This window comes from Marmota monax, unplaced genomic scaffold (genome assembly GCF_021218885.2).
Source record: "Marmota monax isolate L192 unplaced genomic scaffold, Marmota_monax_Labrador192_F-V1.1 WCK01_AAM20220418_F8-fsc00060, whole genome shotgun sequence".
In the NCBI taxonomy this organism is placed as follows: domain Eukaryota; kingdom Metazoa; phylum Chordata; class Mammalia; order Rodentia; family Sciuridae; genus Marmota; species Marmota monax.
In genome coordinates, this window is record NW_026692826.1 from 8,780,826 (window position 1) to 8,796,838 (window position 16,013).

At 50.4% G+C, this 16,013-nt stretch overlaps 1 protein-coding gene across 3 annotated transcripts in view; it reads right to left on the minus strand.

The window, feature by feature from the left end:
* Znf516 (zinc finger protein 516) overlaps positions 1-14,589 on the minus strand; it is a 105,061-nt gene extending 90,472 nt beyond the window's left edge. The window contains exon 1 of one of the 3 annotated variants that reach the window (XM_046448626.2): positions 14,468-14,589. The gene's annotated coding sequence lies outside the window, so the exon portion shown is untranslated. Of the gene's footprint in view, positions 1-10,731; positions 10,907-14,467 lie in introns of those variants that run through there. The other 2 variants (XM_046448627.2, XM_046448625.2) reach the window with 2 other exon arrangements.
* Positions 14,590-16,013: the final 1,424 nt, after the last annotated feature.

A 16,013-nucleotide genomic window follows, 5' to 3' on the forward strand; every position in this document is an offset into this window, starting at 1 on the left:
TGGACAGGAGCCAGAAGCAGCATCCACCGTGCTGAGTGGTTTTTGCACAACTGCAATACCAGAATCAAGAAATCCAAGTTATCAGACACTTAGAAGGAGGTTCTTTGTTCCAAGAGCATGCAGGAGGGCAGGTCTTGGTCAGACCCAGCTTCCATTCATCCCTGCAGTCTCCCAGGATTCTGAGATATTTCAAAAGTGATATATTTGCCCTTTGATTGAAAGCAAACAAGAAACAGACATAGAGAAATCTGCAGCATGAAGGTTTTGACTCAACTATGCTCGGCCTGAGCCGGGTGAGGTACCAGGTGAGCCACAGCCACCCAGGGCAACATCACTCCAGAGGGCAGCCCACAGCTCGTCCACACCTGCAGGGGCTGCACGTGTAGAACACACCAGTTTCAAAGACTCAGGGTAAAGAAAAAACAAAAACTATCCCAGTAATACTTCTTACATCACTAGATGTTTCAGAAGTATTTATATTGAGTTTAAAAGAATCTGATAAAATTAAAGTTAAGATTCTGTGTTATTAACCTCTTTAATGTGGTCACTAGAAAATGTAAATTTGCAGATGCACTTGTATTCTCTCTCTTGAGCAGAAATGGCTCAGCAACAGGTGGATCCAGCCACATCCTACCTGCAGTCTGCTCCTGCATAGCCTACGAGCTAAGATTGGTTTTTACATCCTTGGGTAGTTGAGGGGGAAAAAAATCATATTAATATTTTATGACACATGAAACTACATGAAATTCAAATTCTAAGTGTCCATAAAGGTCATCTATTTGCTGAAGCTTTATGCCAGGAGTCCAAGATGAGCCACTGCAAGAGGTCACCTGGGCCAAAAGCCTGAAACACCTCCTGTCTGGACCTTTGCAGAAAGAAGTGGCCACGCTCTGCCCTGCAGGTCTGCAAATACAGACCCAAGTTTTTGCAGGTAAGGAGGGAGGGGTTGCACCCACCCCTGTGGGCTTCAGTGGTACTAGAAATCACATCAGAGGCAGGAGGGACCAAGGCCTGCAGGCCATGGGGACAGGGACAGCTCCCCACACCACTCCAGGAAGCTTCCTGTATCAAGTCCTCCTTAGACTGTTCCTGGTGGACTTCTCAAAGCCCTCACTTGTTCTCAGAGCACAGAGGGCCACAGACAGATTGGGGGTCCCGGAGGCACCAGCCGCCTGGCCTGGTATAGCAGGTCCCCAGCCTCTCTTGGGAGATTCCACAGATGCAGGGAGATGGTCATGACACTGTCTCCACAACGTGACCTCTAGTGTTCTACAATTTCAAATGGCTCAAACTAAGAGAGAAACAAACTCTATATGCATATAAACAAGCACAAGGTGGTCACAAACCCAAGGTAGCTGCCCCAAAAGGAGTCCACTCAGAGAACCCAGCTGTGGTCAGCATCCTTGCGGGAAAAGAGGTAAAACTCAGACTGTTATTACTATTAAATGATATGTAAAGAACTTGGAATAATGCCTTGTCCGTAGCAGACATGTGGTAAATGTAGGTTGAAAGAAAATGAATGATTTATTTGGAACACTGGCTACTCAAACCTTAACACAATTTGACTCGTTGGTAATAAATAGTAATAAAAATTCAACTTCTAGTGTAACAGGAAACAGTAAGGCTCACTAACTCGCATCCTATCGTCATGGTGATGGGAAGCAGCTCCCAATGTGCTGCATTTGCTCTTATGACCCCAGCACTCTGTACCAAAGGAGCAACCACCTCTGAAAGCCATGTAGCACAGCACTGGCCTTGAGGGTGTTAGCGAGGCACCGTCCAGATAAAAACGGACAGCCTGTGAACAGGCCAGTATTAAAATCAATGGAAAGTCTCTTTTCGTGCTACGTACCACAAGACTCCCCTCTCCCAGACAACTGCAGGGCTTTTCCCGACGGTCAAGGCAACGTTATGAATGGTCACGTGGGGCTTCTGTTTCAGTAGCCACAAAGCTCAGCTTCTCGATTTTGGTTCACACACAGCACTGAAGGGAGTCTCACGGCCAGCACAAGGGTCTGACTCTTCCCGGCCCCCACCCATTCCTGCACTCCTGTTGTGTGTTGGTCTTTCACTACACACTGCATGAGGGACCTTCAGGGCACTGCAACCCTCAGTGGAATGACACAGGCATAAACAGGCAAGCTGAGCTACCAACACGGAGTCCTGAGATTCCACCCAGACATGGAGCAGGCCCTGCTCTCTGAGCGGCACAGCAGAATGAACTTCAAGTCTGAGCTACGTTGGTCATGAGTTTTCTTTTAAATGAAGGGGTTTTTTTTTAAATATCTTTGTTTATTTATTTATTTTTTTAATGTGGTGCTGAGGATCGAACCCAGTGCCTCACATGTGTGAGGCAAGCGCTCTGCCCCTGAGCCACAACCCCAGCCCTGGTCATAACAGATTTTGAGAAACTTCTACAGAGGTCAGCTCCGGTAAATAATGGAAAAATACTACGATCCTCTTCAGAAAAGAGAAAATAATTTTAAATGTGGGTCAACCTACTGATGTCCCCACCTTAGGAGAAAATCTAGAATGTTGTCTGTGTTCACTCACATTGACAGTGCAAAAGAGCCGATGCAGTGGTGCACGCCTGTACTCCCAGCAGCTTCGGAGGCTGAGGCAAGAGAAGAGGATCATGAGTTCAAACCAGCCTCAGCAACTTAGCAAGGCCCTAAGCAACCCAGCGAGAATTTCATTCTCAAAATGAAATGCAAAAAGAGCTGGGAATGTGGCTCAGTGGGTAATTACCACCACCACCCCGCCCCCACCGCCAAGTTCAATCCCTGGTACAAAAAAGAAAGAAAGAATGCAAGAGAGCTCAACTTTTCTGTGCCTCTTGCACAGCAAAGAAAACCTGATTGGTCCCGGCCCAGTCCCAGCTTCACTGGAACAGCCGAGGAGAAACACCTCAACAAGGGCCCCTACACACAGCCCCAGGCACACAGCCGCCAGTCCCACAGGTCAGTGACACTGGTCATGGGACTGGATGGCCATCAGAGAGAAAGGAGGAAAGGCCCTGCCTCCCTGGCTGCTGGGTCCTGCCACACCTCCTCTCCTACTTGCCATGTCCTCTGCTTAGAGACAAGCGCCCACTGCCACTGGCCAGCTCTCCACCTCTGCCGCCAGCCTGCCCCCTCCCAATCCCGTCCTCTCCGTCATCACCTGGCCCTCTGCTCCTCCACCTGAGGACCACCATGCTACAGCTCTCCCCCAGGTGCCGGCCTCCATGGCTCTGGAAGAGCGGAGGACAGACACGGCAGTCTATGGGACAGTCCCTCTCTGACTCTTTTCCTGTGGTTTCTGGTGGCTTTTCTCTTTAAGAGCTTTCTTGATCCCATGCTGGTCATCTGTTTTCTATATTTGCTCTCTCGCCGAGAGTGATGCCGGTTACCACTGGGCTTCCCAAGAACAGCTGTGCCCTGGTCCCCACTGCTAGGCTGGGGATCTGTGCCAAAAGCAGCCTGGGTTTGGGAGACAGGGCTTTCCGCCCCCTCCTGGCCTGCGCTCTGCAGTCGCCTCAGGAGGCGATGACTGGTCCAGCCAGTATCCAGACTCGATATCCCAGTGGAGTTCACAGTTTTCTTCTCTGTGGAGCTAGAGCTAAACACCACGGAAGAAGGGACCTGGGCGCTCCACAGGCCATGCTGACCACTGGTCTCCAACTGTGCAGAGGCTGTGTGCTAGCTCAGCATCCTGATGTTCTACTGCAGACCTTCCCCACACCTCACCTGGTGCACTCAGCATGGTCTCCTGAAAAAACAACTCAGCTGAGTCTGAGTCACCCATCTGTCTGCATCTCAGTACCTGCAGAATGTCGGAATTCACCCAAAAATCACCTTCAAGTTTCCCTGAGTTAGAACACATACGTGAACTCCATACAGTACTTCCCTCTAAAATAAGTCCCAACAGAAATGACGTACATTTAGAGGAAAGTATAAATCATCATGAAAGCAAATGTTTACCCTCGCGGTCATTACACCGAGTCAGCTGAGCGCTCCCCACCAACAGACAAGCCCCACTCTTACATAACGAGCCTCTAACCCACTCAGACCAAGAAGGTGCAGTTTGACAACCACCCCTGGGGCTGCGGAGGTAGCTCGTGGCAGAGTTCTTACCTAGGACATGCCAGGCACAGGGTTCCATCCCCAGAACCTCAAAACAGTAACAACCAGGACTTATGCCCATGTAAGCGCCTAACAGAGCCACTGTGGTCCGAAAGACATGTGAACTTTCCAAAGAGAAGACCACTCCCATGTACGGCAGGATCTCCTGGCTGCCAACCATGCACACTCAACTGCTTCTCAAGCTTTGCAGCTAAAGGAGAAACGTGGCTACAGATTATCTCCCCTCACACACACAATCACAACTTCTAACTGCAGGGACAGATGCTTAAAAATGTGCAGACATTAGGAAAATCAACTTTACTTTCTAAAGTTCACATTCCACACAGCCGGTAAACTTTCATCAACCTAGAAATAACTGATTAGCCAATCTTCCTGCAAAACCATTAAGAGATTCTGTTCTTCTGTAGCCAGGGCAATTTACAGAGGCTAATTTTAATCCTGTCACTACACCACTAATCCCAGGACTCCACAGAATTGTCCCCAAGTTTACATTGTGACAGTAAGTGCTTTTACCCAGAATCCATTTACTCGTGGCTGCATTTTTTAAAGTTTTAGGAACAAGACTGCCTTCTTTGGGGCTGAGGATGTGGCTCAAGCGGTAGCACGCTCGTCTGGCATGCGTGCAGCCCGGGTTCGATCCTCAGCACCACATACAAACAAAGATGTTGTGTCCGCTGAAAACTAAAAAATAAATATTAAAAAAATTCTCTCTCTCTCTCTCTCTCTCTCTCTCTCTCCACTCTCTTTAAAAAAAAAAAAAAAAAAAAAGATTGCCTTCTTTGCCTTTAAAAAAAAAAAAGCCATTTATGGAAAAAGTGGAAAAAGGAAGCCACTTGGCACCATGGCTGATGATGCTCTTCCCAATCATGGTGATTTAAATCACACCAGTGTTGCTCAAAGAGACCGATTATCATCATCATGCTAATGTCATGCTAAAGACATGGAAAGCGTGGAAATGATTCATCTAAATCTGGAGGGAATATGATCATCAATGAATGATGACATTTTCTCAAAATGGCATTAAAATGGGCTCTGTGTTACTGATAACATCAATATGAATCATGGGTCACCCCAGCAATGTGCATTCACACGGCTCTCTGAGCAACACTCAGACTACCCCCACTACCACCCTCCACTCCTAGTCCACAAAGGCCTTGCTGGGGGGGCACACACATGAGTGAACATAAATTTGTTTACTTCCTTCCTCAAAACAGGAAAAACAGTGTGATTAAGACTAGGCCCAGTGGTGCACACCTGGTAATCCCTGCGGCTCAGGAGGCTGAAGCAGGAGGATGGGAAGTTCAAAACCAGCCTCAGCAACATAGTTCCCTAAGCAACTCAGCAAGACTTTTCTCAAAATAAAAATTTAAAAAGGCTGGGCTGTGGCTCAGTGGTTAAGTGCCTCTAGGTTCAAACCCTAGCACAAAAAGAAAAAAAAAAAACACTAATAAAACCAAGTCAACAGGAAAGAGGCATCCAGAGGCAACTCCACAGCCAAAGGAGATAATAGAGATTGGCAGCAACTCCACAGCCAAAGGAGATGTTAGAGATTGAGGGTCCTCTGCAACGCTTCCTATTAATAAAGGACTGTATGAAGCCACCCGTGTGAATTAAATGCACTGAATTAAACACTTCAAACTCAACATGTGTAAACAAAGCATGTCCACACTGAAGCTCCATGAAACTATGACACAGACACGTCTGATGGCAGATGCACCTTCCAGGGGGAAAGACGCCAAGTCTGAAGGGGAAAAGGCTCTACTTCTTAACTCCAAGTTAAAATCCCTGGCACAACCAGGAACAGAACAGTGATCCTCTCAGCTCAGCCCAACCTGGAGCTCTACTTGCAACCAGCAGAAGTCTCAGCCACTCCTACTGTCTCTCTTTTTCCTGAATTAACACAGTCACTCAACACTTACTAGCCAACAACTACCCACAAAAGTGACTTCAGGAAAAGAAGAGCATGAGACCTGCGTGCTCCCCTGAAGCTCCAGCTGACTGAGAAGCTGCTAAAGCCCCAGCAAACCCTCTGCACAACTCCCAACCCATCACTGGCTGCACTAAATTTCAAAGAACGTTCCTGAATGCCGAAATAAATCAATGCCTAGCACAGTGCCTCGTCAGCTCACGCAATACAGGTTAAATGGTACCATATGGCAAAGACAGACACATGCTGCCCTTTGCTGAAACAAAGGACAGAGACTCCTAAACAAATGTCCCTTACTGACACATGTAAGAGCTGGAGACTGAAGAGTATCCCAGTGTCAATGACAGTGAAAGAAATTACTTATCAGCCATGAACCAAAAATTAAGGGTTTTAACAGAGAACCTCAATTTTTAAGTCTCGCTTATGTCCTGAAAGCTAACACCACGTTAATCTACACACATGTGAACAAGAAAAGAGCAGGAGAGCTGTGAGCAAAAGGCCGCGCTGACATCCCAGGCTGCGGGAAGCACGGAGCCCAGTCTACCTGCTTCTCAAGGAAGAGATACCTGCTTCACTCTGCCTGGAAACAAGGAAACAGCTCCATCTTCCGTCCCACCCTCCCCTCCGCTGAGCACTGCCTCCACTTCACAATCACACACACGGTTTATCTCAGCAAGTCAATTTTCTGACTAGTAAAAGCAATTCCTGACTACCAAAAAAGTAGTCACACACACAAAACACACAAAACCCTCACCAGAGAGAGAAAATTTCAGTCCATGTTTCTTTATTCTCCTGGGTTATGTCTTACTCTCTACTTGTGAAACATATTTACACGTTTGCTTTCTAAAAACAGTCAAAATTCTAATTTCTGTGATTTGTGATCTTTGGTACCATTTGGACTGAAGATTAAATGCCAGATCCCTTTTGGAAAGCTACTTTTAAAGCACGTTGAGAGCCACAAAATCACACTTCTCCGCAGTTTGCATGTGTGCACGGAAAGCGTTGCACACTGCACACAAGCACGACAGCTCTGGCCCTGGCAGTGGAGGCTACAGCTGCTCCCATCACGTGTGGCCAGATGCAGGGCATAAAGAATGAAAAACGGACAGTTGCAACTGCTGACTGCCACCAGCTCACAGGAAATACTCTCCACACCTCCACAGGCAGTTCAGTCTGTTAATATACCGTTCCTGTGGCGTCCTAGGTCATGCGCCCAAACTGCACCTCCCCAAACCAGAAAAGCAATCTCAAAGATGCCTTTTAAAGCCTGGGACGAGACATTCCAAATTCACAGTAAGTCTTTCTTTATTCTTCTTCCCATGATGCTGATTTTATTAATAGATTCTTCACAAAAGGAAAGAAACACTAGATGTGATTCCTTTCTTGAAATAGGCTTACAACAACTTTCCAAAATTCCTAAAAATTCAAAGATAATATGGCCTCCAAAGATAACCTCACCTGACCACTCCAGGCAGAGGTCACTCCTCTAAAGAAATGTTCCACCTCCCCCACTTCAAACTCAGTTGTTCCCAGGACAAGAAAGAACAGAGGCCAGGGCTGGATGTGGACATGCTGTCTCCTCCACTGCCCTCAGATACACTCAAGCCCTAGGCAGGCTGCTGCCTGCACACTGGGCCAGTCGCGGGTAGGGGCCGCCTGGAGAGGACAGGAGGGGGATGGCCCAAAGGGAGCCCAAACAACAGTCAATCCCCACTGGCAGCACTGGCTGGTCCCCACACTCGCCCTCCCAGGACCTCCATCTTCCTCCCGGCTGGAGCACCCGGACAACTCTCCCAACCGCCACCTACTTACACTTCACAGAAGACCCACATCAGGATGCCGCAGCTCACTGGACAAGGCCGACTGAAAGGAGATGCAGCTCCCCACAAGAGTGGAAGGGCCGCTGCCCAGCTGCCTGGCCCTGAGAGCTGAACACAGTCATAAAGTCTTCCACACACCAGCCTCGCCAGTTCTGGAAGCCAAGGCCCAGGTGTCCAGCCCAAGCAGCCCAGTGCAGGCCCTTGTGTGAGTGGCCGTGGGGCGATGAACAAATCAGGGCGCAGAGACAAAGCCCACGTCCAGCCCCATGTGTGGTGCACTGACCCCTGGCACTTCCTCGTGCAGGCAGGAAGGTGAGAGTTAACTGGACTCTTCCACCGCTGCCAGCCTTCGGAGGGGAGGGATTAGGCTGCAAAGCTCGCATCACTGAAAGGACTCACTGTGCCAGAACAGCCTCTCCAGGCACCGAGGTATACACACTCACAGCATGGGCGACGCCAGCTTCGGGAAGGAATGCTACTCCCGAGCTGAAATATTTATCATGTAGATATCTAATCCAACAAATTTAGGTTTCTTCTTGCTTTCTTCCCTTAATCCTATTAATTACGACTAAATCTCGTCAATCACAAAGTTGGACGGCTCTGGATAAATTTGGCCTTCTAGAAACCAAAGAGAAAGCTGATATGCAAGTCCTGCACTCAACAGCAATGCCTTCATCAGTCAGAAACCTGCTATATTATAAGAAAAACACCACTTGCAATCAGATAACTAACACATGGCCACAAGTCCCTTTCTCCTCAGTCAAAAGTAGAATACACACAGGACGGCACAATGTCCCCAGGGCCCAAACAAGCACTGGTAAGAGGAGAGCACAGGCCGGCTCCCTCCAGCCAGGGTAATCAGCTTATATTTCAGCTTCCTATTTCCCTTAATGCCTATTTCCATGGCATTAAGGTAAAATGCCGCTGAAACTCTAAACACAACTCAGTCAGACTTACAGCCACTCCCACAAAATTCTTTTTCTAAGATTCTTTGTGATAAATTATGAGTAAGACCAATATGGATCCTGGAAAAATTAATAAATAAAAACCCACAACAACCCCATAACCTGAGTCCTGGCTTTCAGGAAAGATCTAAGACTAAACTCTACTTAAATCACCAGATCGCACTTTCCTTTTTTGCCCATTTGGGAAGACTGGAAGCATCCGTTAGAGTATTCCCCGCTTCAAAGTATTCCTTAAAGAATCTCCTTCTCTTTTCACATAAATGTTGCTAAACTTAATCGCATCAAATGCTTTACTTAAAAAGCCCAAATTATCTTCTCTTTGGACTCAGGTAAGAGGAGTTAAAAGTTTCATTTATGGAAGTAGAGACGATGTGCATTTAACACTGTGACCTGTTTTACAAGAGCTCCCTCACTCAGCTTACTTGATTGGGGTCTCTGGAACATCTTATAAAATCAGAAATGTAAGACTTTGGCATTCCAAGGAGGGAAAAATCAATCTCTAAATCAGTTACTTTGAAAAGCTGCAGTGCTAAAACACTCTGATGTAAACCATTCGTGGGACATCAGTAATTAATATCAGGTATACACCCCAAAGTTAAAGTTCTTGACCCTAGAATGTTTCAGTATATTAGCCTATTTGGAAAGACTTCTGATAAAAGCTTTCAGAAATACAAATAACCAAATCTCCCTTCCCTCTATTCACTATTAAAAACAATGAGATGCTACCAAATACGCTACTTTGGTGTTCTGTTTCATTTCAGATAGGAATGTCCACTTCTCTTGGTTAGTTTTATTACAGATCATTGGCACTGCTATTCTTTTAGAATGTTAATGTATTCTGGATGTTTCAATATATTCAAATTAACCAAGCACAAAAAAAATCACACTAATAAACTAGAGAAATATTATACACATCTGTATCTTAACACATCAAAATTCTAACTCAGTTACAAAAATACTTACCAAGCTGCTTATCCTAGAACCCATTCTAGAGGGCTATAGGGTCACTCTGGTGAAACTAAAGATGTCCTCCTCCTGTGACCCAACTGTGAACACCCCTGACACCAGGCCAAGCTGCTCAACTGCTTTCTTCATTTTACTAAGGGGGAAAGGGGGCCCTCAAAGTCATACACAATAGTGGTGTGTCATATATTTAACCGTGGCCAGTCTGTGTAAATAAGAATGCAGCTATTTTGTGGCCACAATTAAAGACTGCAAGAAAAAACAGAAACAAATGATAATATGAGCTCTTTTCTTAACATGGCAGTAGCAAGTATCCTATCAAATAGCAAGCATGCCTAGTTCCTTAAAGTAACACATTCCTAAACCAAAATGCTTCTATCATAACAGGGTGGTTTGCACCATGATCTCGAAAACATCCTGTTGGGGGGCTCTCCACTTTGTTTCTACTCCAGTCAACGCACATCTCTCAATTTTTAAGTCACCTTTAGTCAAGATTAGAGACTTAATGGCAGGTTCAAGGGACATGTTTTATGTTTAATTAAGACCTCGTCTAAAGTTCCTCTGTGACTCGCTGGTTAAGTGAGTGCTCTAGGGGTCCAAGCGCTCTGTCCTTTGTTGTGCAGTGGACACCCCTGAAGGCTCCATTGAGCCCACAGGCACTTCGGGGGCTTCTAGAAACAGCCCAGAACCTACTCCGGCCTCCTTATCGCCAGACACCGACTGGGTCGGACACAAACCCAACACGCAGCAGCCCCTCGTCAAGATGCCCAAGACCAGGTGCCCACCGACCGCTCCCGCCCCAAACGTGCGCCCATTCCGCGCAGGACCCAACTCAGGTGGGAAGACTTATGTAACCTCCTCGGGGGGCCACGCCTTTCCCACCGCCCCACCTCCCCCAGAACAAAGTGAAGTTTAAAATAGAAACCAATTACCTGGTCTCGGCCGCCTCTGCCCCGGAGCCAGCCGCGCCGCCCCGACCCTGCGCCCCCGCCAGCCCGCTGCGCCCGGGTCCGCACGGACCCCCGCCTTTGTTACGGTGCGAAGTTGGGCTGCGGGTCCCCGGCTCTTTCACTTCTTGGGTTACAGTGCAGCGTGTGACGTCCGCTCCACATGACGGGGGCGAGGGGCGGGCGCCCGGGGGCGGGGGCGGCGGGCCGGGCCTCCCTTCCCCGCCCACAGCCCGCCCCCTGGACGCCCGGCAACCAGCGGCACCGCCCCCGCCCCCGGGGCGGGCAGGTAGGCGCCCCGCCCCCGCCCCGCTCGCCCCCCGCCCCCGGCCGCGCACTCCGCCCCCCACCCCCCAACGGCGCCGGGGGCCCAGCGCCGCGGCGGCTCCGAGACACAGAAATAGGAATGATTTAATCCAACGACGAGCCCATTCCTCCCGCCGCAGAGCTCGCTGAGGGGGGCGGGGGAGGGGGTCACATCGGTAGGACTCGGGGTGGGGGCGTGGGCCGGGCACCAACTCGTAATGGAGTTGGACGTTTCCGGAGCCAGAGCGACGAAGGGCGCTTGGGGCCACCGATGGACCCTCGAGGTGATCTCGGCGCGGCCTGGCACAGACACACCCGGTGTGGATCAGGCCCCTCTTCAAAGAGGGAGGCCCTTGGGTCCTTAACCGATCATTGCATTAACACCAACCGGAGTGTACAGAAGAACAGCTCCCCACCGGGCTCCCCCAAAGACACAGCGTCTTCAACGCTTAAACAAGCAGAAGCTAAGTGGACCCGTCCATGCACTTCCTGAGGCGCGGGCTACATCAACCCCACAGCACTGCCAATATTCCTGGGAAATCGCTGCAGAGGGAGTCCGTAGGAAGCACTGGGGTAGCCCGTGACGCCACCCATGAATACGCGCATTGTGCGGAGCAGATGCGGCCAGGGCGCAACATTCATAAGTGGGGTGGGCAGCAGAACTTTCACTGACCATAAGCAGTTCACATTCTAGAATTTGCCATGGGCTGAGTATCAACTTCCAGTGAGAAAAATAAAATCTGAAGTTGGAAGATAACATACTGCCGTTCACTTTTCAAGGGAGTTAACATCTGTTTCAACAATCCGCTTTCTCTGTACCCTTTTCTCGCGGCGAGTGGGCTCCACCACGCAGACCCCAAATGCGCCAGGGCGCGCCTGACTGGAAACAACCAGCCGGATGGAGCTGCACATTTCGATTCCTCAATTGCTAAGAAGCATAATCATATCTTCCTCTTTTCCCCTTCTGCAGGTTTCAACTTGAATCCAAAAGTACCTCTAATGCCCATTCTTCATAGGAGGGCGTTCGAAGGGGGCAGAGTCTCCACTTAGGACTGCTGTGTGCGCGTTTAGGTGGACAGACTTGGATAAACGCGTGTCCACGTCTAAATCACACATCTGTGCAAATGCAGGAACCTGCGGATGCGCGGGTCTGGTCGGATTTAGTGTGCAGACACACGGGCGCATGCACACGCGCGCGTGCGCGCGCTCACACACACTCACATCCCAAATTACCTCCGGGATGGAGAAAATCGCTTCGGATTGGCCAACAGAGCCGTCACTCACACCCAGGGGGCAGGGAGACTTCGGAGGCAGTTTCTTTTCTCCCTACCGTCTCATTTAATGTTAAAACAACAGGCAGACCCTGAAAGTTAGCCATCTACGCAGGGAGTCTGCCTCCTTCAAGGCGGGGAGCATCAAACGGTCTCTTACTTAAATATATCTCATACTTTCACAATGGTGGAAAAGGGAAATTAGCAGTCGGGTGAGGCAGCTCCATGTAAGGAGGAGGGGGTCATCCGGGAGGGGTGGACGCCGGTGAAGAGTTGTTCTCACACCCAGAAAGGACTTTGACCTTTCATTGATTTAGAAATTTAAAAAATAAAATAAAATGTTTTTCACAGGTCAGATTATAACACACGCTCATCCCTAATTTTTTAGCTCATTATTTTATTTTTATTATTTAAGCATGCGCCACAATCATGCTTCCTTAAGAAAGAACTGACCTATTTTTGGCTGGAGATGAACGACCATGTTAACAGATGTTAATCTTGTAATCTGTTTTTCCTGTAAGCACTTTACATACCCGGGTTTCAGACCTTAAAAATAACATCTTTTCCAAAAAGACCTGACGTCACAATTCACAGTGAAAAATCACACTCCCTCTTCCAATTTTTTTCCCTGCAATGATTTCAAAGACATTAAATCTTTTTCACTTTGTAAATGCTGATTTGTTCTGCCTCAACTCCCACAGGCTTTTATTTGCATTTCAAATTCCACAGGTTACACCAGTCGCCTTTTCAAAAAATGTAAACCAACAATGAAGCAGCAAATGGCTTTTTGTGCATCTGGATTAAATAAGGCACAGAATGAATATGTTTTAAAAGAGGGCTGTGCAAGTTGATCTTTGCACACCCGGAGACCAAGTGACTCTTTATCAGTAAGCCAGCGGAATGAGTGAGATACAAACACAGCCCCAGAGCTCCTGGGCTGATCCTGGTCTGCTGCGGGAAGCTTATTAATCCAGTAATAAATGGGGCTGACTTACAGACCCACATTTTTCGTGTAAAAGGCTGGTTCTCTTGGGTCTCTAATTGCAGCGATCCACTAGCTTCCTAGGTCACAACGCCCGATTGTCACCACACACCAACCTTCCTCCATAAACCGCTGGTTTAAATACCCCACTCGGCTGGCTTTTAAACTTATTCATAACAAAGTTTCTTTAAAACTTGACGAGGTGGTTAAATCTAAACACCGATCGTAACTATTCTCCCTGAAAATGGCAGAGAAGGTGTCTTTCCAACCCCCGCCCCCACCCCGCCAACGCACATCCCACTGCACCCTTCTCTTACACACCCGTGTGTGTGTGTGTGTGTGTGTGTGTATCGCCATAGATATTCCCCTACCCCCCACCCTTCTCCGACCTCAGCAAGACTCGGCTCCTCTCCGAGGAGTCCCTGCCCCCCAGGTCCCTTCCCCACCCCACTCGGAGTCACCGAGAGAAGCTCGCCCCCGCCCCCACCCCTGCCCGAACTTCCCTTCCCAGAGCTCCCACTAGTTTAATGTTAGGATCACTCAAAAGCTCAGGGCTGATGGGCAGGCAGCAGGGGAGAGGGCAGTAGGAACAAACCACCACCACCACCACCACCACTACCCACCCCCACCCCCCCTCCCGCAAACATGTCCCTTAGGCAGCAGCGCTCAGTGCCCACAGGCATCGATCCCCTCCGCCAAACCCTTAATAATTGAAGCGGCTCCTCGGGCCCCACAGCCCATCACCCACCTTCATTAGCCAGAGCGTTTTACTTTAAAGTAAGGCAATTTGCTCTTTGTCTCCTAATGGATGAAGAGCGCATCGGAGCTCCCCTCCTCCCGCGTCGCCTTTGACGAAGTGTACAAAGCCAGAGCCTCTTCCGCGCTCCCATCCTGGCCCCCACCCCGCCCCTCCACTGCGGTAAAAACCACCTCCCGGGCGCTCGCCCGCCGCCCGAAGTTGCATCTTCCCACTCCGGGAATTGCAGAGAGCAGCAACTACCAACAGGGAAAGCCAAGTCGCCCCCCCGCCGCGCCGGGGAGCCCCACCTCGGCGTGCCCCCACCCCACAAGGAACACCAGGGTCCCAGGCACGTCCAGGTCCCCGGCCTCTACGACCCCGCCCGCGCGCGGGCGCCGCAGCGCCCCCGCCCGCGGCCCCTACCTTGGCGGGGAGGCGGCGGTACCGGGGAGGAGGACGCGCACGCCCCGCGCATCTGAAGGTGAAGCTGAGCGCCCGCGGCGCGGAGCCGAGCGCAGCACTAGACCGACCGCGCCAGCTGCGCCCCGGCGCGGGGGACGCGCGAGGGCGCGCGGGGCCCGCCACGCTCCCGGCCCCCTCCCCGCGCCGCCCGCGCGCGCCCCGGACGCGCCCGCCCCGCTGGGGCCCCGACGCCCGCCCAGCACCGGGGGCTGTGCGGTGCAGGGAGGGGGCCTGACGCCCCCCGCCCGGCGCAGGCCCCAGGCTTCCCCCAGCCCGGGAATGGTCTGCCCTGTAGGAAACGCACACGCTCCACTATTGTCTCATCAGCACAAAGTTCTGCCACACTGCGGAGAAAGTCTGGAGGCTCACGATGACTCAGACGCAGATAATTCTTCCCCTAATCGCACTGAATCACGATCCCAGCGGCTAGTGGTCGCCCCCTCTTCTCAAGGTCTCAGGCTGCCGCAGCTCGGGTTCCTGGAGGCTGTTTACGCGCGCACACACACGCACGCATCCATACGTGCAGACGTGCTCAGGATGCAGGTCCAGCCGGCTCACGCACCTGGGCACTGAGCCTCAAGCCAGATCTAAACCTGGAGACCCTCCCTGTGGTCCCAGATTTGTGTGCGTTCCTGAACTTCCTGAGGAGTGTTTCTGGAAGTTCGGGTGCAGAGTATCAATACACGAAGTCCCAAATCGAGAGAGCCAAGGGTATGCTGCAAAGAGAACAGCTGCTCTGCTGAGTGGAGCTTGAACGCGATTGTCACTGTTGCTGTTTACTCATATCCTTGAAAGTTCATCTCGTTTTGCTTTTGTTCTTAAAACTTCATTTCTTCGCCTCAACTACTCTACGTGGGACGTAGTTAGTTACCATAAATTGAGTCTGGGAATACAAATCCTAATTTAACTCCAAAGAGCTTTAATGGTACTTGGCAGGGAGGGGCTGGAGGGGGGGAGGGGAGTTGGAAGCGGAGGGGGGAGGGGCCGGGCAGCGCGCCCCGCGATCCGCGGTGACGTAGGCCAGGGGAGCCGTGGCCTGCGGAGGGGCAATACTATCTTCTCCCACCAGGCTCTTGGCCATATTGTTCTGCTTTTCCGCGTGATAACTCCGCAGTGGAGGTGGATTCTGGCCAAGACGCCAACGTGGCTCTGCTTAACAATCGGCGCCGCAATCCGGGCGGTTACCTTTCGCCGTGGCATTTCTCAATGCCCAGCGCTCGCTGCTCTGCTCGTGCAGTCCAGCCCTCCCCAGCTAGTGGCATTTACAACGGAAACTCCTTCAATATAGACGAGCTGCAAAGGGCGGTTGTTGTGCCCTGGCGGAGCTGGAAGTCGGCGCGGGGCCGTTCTGCCTGTGTGAGGTTCCCACGTGCGAGTGTGCTTCACGGGAGGAGAGGGGCGCAGAGGAGGGAAGAAGATGACGAGGAAGGATGCGCAGATCATGAAATGTAAGCGCGGCGCGACTGACGATCAGCAACCAATTTGGAGAGCAGGCATGTTAAAGGTC